The sequence below is a fragment of the Geospiza fortis genome, unplaced genomic scaffold, assembly GCF_000277835.1.
Source record: "Geospiza fortis unplaced genomic scaffold, GeoFor_1.0 scaffold6151, whole genome shotgun sequence".
Lineage (NCBI taxonomy): Eukaryota > Metazoa > Chordata > Aves > Passeriformes > Thraupidae > Geospiza > Geospiza fortis.
In genome coordinates, this window is record NW_005057126.1 from 1 (window position 1) to 2,699 (window position 2,699).

The 2,699-nt window shown below is 56.5% G+C and overlaps 1 long non-coding RNA gene across 1 annotated transcript; it reads left to right on the top strand.

Moving 5' to 3' along the window:
• The first annotated feature begins 288 nt into the window (after positions 1–288).
• Positions 289–2,607, top strand: LOC115949379. The gene is made up of 3 exons (XR_004082865.1): positions 289–380; positions 1,324–1,509; positions 2,590–2,607. It is a non-coding gene; the product is annotated as an uncharacterized LOC115949379 (long non-coding RNA).
• The last annotated feature ends 92 nt before the right edge of the window (positions 2,608–2,699 follow it).

Genomic DNA, 2,699 nt, shown 5'->3' on the forward strand with positions numbered 1-2,699 from the left:
CCCATCCCATTCCATTGATCCCATCCCGCTGATCCCATCAATCCCATCCCATCCCATAAGTCCCATTGATCTATTCCATTGATCTCATCCCATCCCACAGATCCCATCCCGTTGATCCCATCAATCCCATCCCATAAGTCCCATAAATCCCATTGATCCCATCAATCTCATCAGTCCCATCCCATCCCATTGATCCCATCCTATCAATCCCATCAATCCCATCCCATCACCCGAATCCCATCCCATCAATCCCACCGATCCCGCCGACCCTGGTCCCGCAGGGGATCTGGATCCCGGACGGGGATTCCATCAAGATCCCGGTGAGCATCAAGGTGATCCAGGGCTGGAGCGGGCAGCAATCCTTCCATGCCGTCACCGACGTGAGTGCGGGGGCTCTGGGGGGTCTGGGGGTCCCCTTGGGCTCTGGGGGGTCTGGGGGTGCTCCAGGGCCCCTCTGGGGGTGCTCTGGGTGTCCCCCTGGAGCCATGGGGGGGTTTGGGGGTGCTCTGGGGGGTTCCTCTCTGAGGCCAGGGGAGGGGTTCCAGGTGTCTCCAGGGGGATTTGGGGACACTCAGGGGGTGCTCCAGGTGTCCCCCTGGATCTGGGGAGGTCTGGGGACACTGCGGGGACACTCTGGGGGTGCTCTGGGGACGTTCCAGGGATGCTCACGGGGTGCTCTGGGTGTCCCCCCGGATCTGGGGAAGTTTGGGGTGCTCTGGGGACACTCCAGGGACTCTCTGGGGGTGCCCCTGGTGTCCCCCTGTAGCTGGGGGTGCTCTGGGGATGCTCTGGGGTGTCCCAGGGACACTCCAGGGATGCCCAGAATGTCCCCCTGGATCTGGGGGTGCCCCAGGGACACTCTGGGGACACTTTGGGGGTGCTCTGGGTGTCCCCCTGGATCTGGGGGTGCCCCGGGCACACTCCAGGGGTGCTCTAAGGACACTCCAAGGTGCTCTGGGGATGCCCTGGGGATGCTCTGGGTGCCCCCCTAGACCTGGGGTGCTCTGGGGACAGTCTGGGGGTGCCCTGGGCACACTCCAGGGGTGCTCTGAGGACATTTCAAGGCGCTCTGGGGGTGCTTTGAGTGTCCCCCTGGATCTGGGGGTGCCCCAGGGACACTTCGGGGACACTCCAGGCATGCTCTGGGTGTCCCCCTGGATCTGGGAAAATTTGGGGATGCTCTGGGGACACTCTGGGGACACTTTGGGGACACTTTGGGGGTGCTGTTGGTGTCCCCCTGGATCTGGGGGTGCCCTGGGCACACTTTGGGGATGCTCTGGGTGTCCCCACGGATGTGGGGGTGCTGACCCTGTGCCCCCCCAGCACATGCTGGCCATCGGCAGCCTGGATCACTCGTACATCGTGCGGCTGCTGGGGATCTGCCCGGGCCCGCAGCTGCAGCTGGTGACGCAGCTGCTGCCGCTGGGCTCGCTGCTCGACTACGTGCGCAAGAACCGCGGCGCCATCAGCCCCCAGCTGCTGCTCAACTGGTGCGTGCAGGTGGCCAAGGTCAGGGCCCGCCGCTTAGAGTTCAGACAGGGTGAAGGGTTTGGGTGGTTCCTGCCCATTCCTTTTGCCCTGAAAACTGAGGGTGAAGGGTCTGGGGGGCTTCTGCACATTCCTTCTGTGCTAAAAACTGAGGTGTCCCACGGGGTGGAAGGGTTTGGGGGGCTCCTGTGCCTTCCTGTGTCCTAAAAGCTGAGAGGGTGAAGGGTTTGGGGTGGCTCCTGCTGATTCCTCCTGTGCTAAAAGCTGAGGGGTCACACAGGGTGAAGGGTTTGGGGTGGTTCTGTGCCTTCTGGAGTCCTAAAAACTGAGGGGTCACACAGGGTGACCCATTCCTTTGGTCCTAAAAAATTAGAGTTCAGGCAGGGTGAAGGGTTTGGGGGGTTCCTGCCCATTCCTTTTGCCCTGAAAACTGAGGGTGAAGGGTCTGGGGGGCTTCTGCACATTCCTTCTGTGCTAAAAACTGAGGTGTCCCACGGGGTGGAAGGGTTTGGGGGGCTCCTGTGCCTTCCTGTGTCCTAAAAGCTGAGAGGGTGAAGGGTTTGGGGTGGCTCCTGCTGATTCCTCCTGTGCTAAAAGCTGAGGGGTCACACAGGGTGAAGGGTTTGGGGTGGTTCTGTGCCTTCTGGAGTCCTAAAAACTGAGGGGTCACACAGGGTGACCCATTCCTTTGGTCCTAAAAAATTAGAGTTCAGGCAGGGTGAAGGGTTTGGGTGGTTCCTGCCCATTCCTTTTGCCCTGAAAACTGAGGGTGAAGGGTTCACCCCAAACCCTTCACCCTCAGTTTTTAGGACCAAAGGTATGCGCAGTTATATTATACATTATACAATATAGAACCAATATTATACACATATAATAAATAAATCAATAAATCAATAAATCAATTACAAATATATTTTAAAACTCCCCTCTCTACCTGGTTTTAGGGGATGTGCTCCCTGGAGGAGCACCACTTGGTGCACAGGAACCTGGTTGTTATATTATATATTTTACATTATACTATATAGAACCAATATTATACACCTATAATAAATACGACAAATAAATAAAATATTAAAAATTAAGCTTTCCCCCCATTTTCAGGGCATGTACTACCTGGAGGAGCGCCGCATGGTGCACAGGAACCTGGCGGTTATATTCTATAGAATCCAATATATAACCGACAGAATACACATAAAATAAATAAATAGATA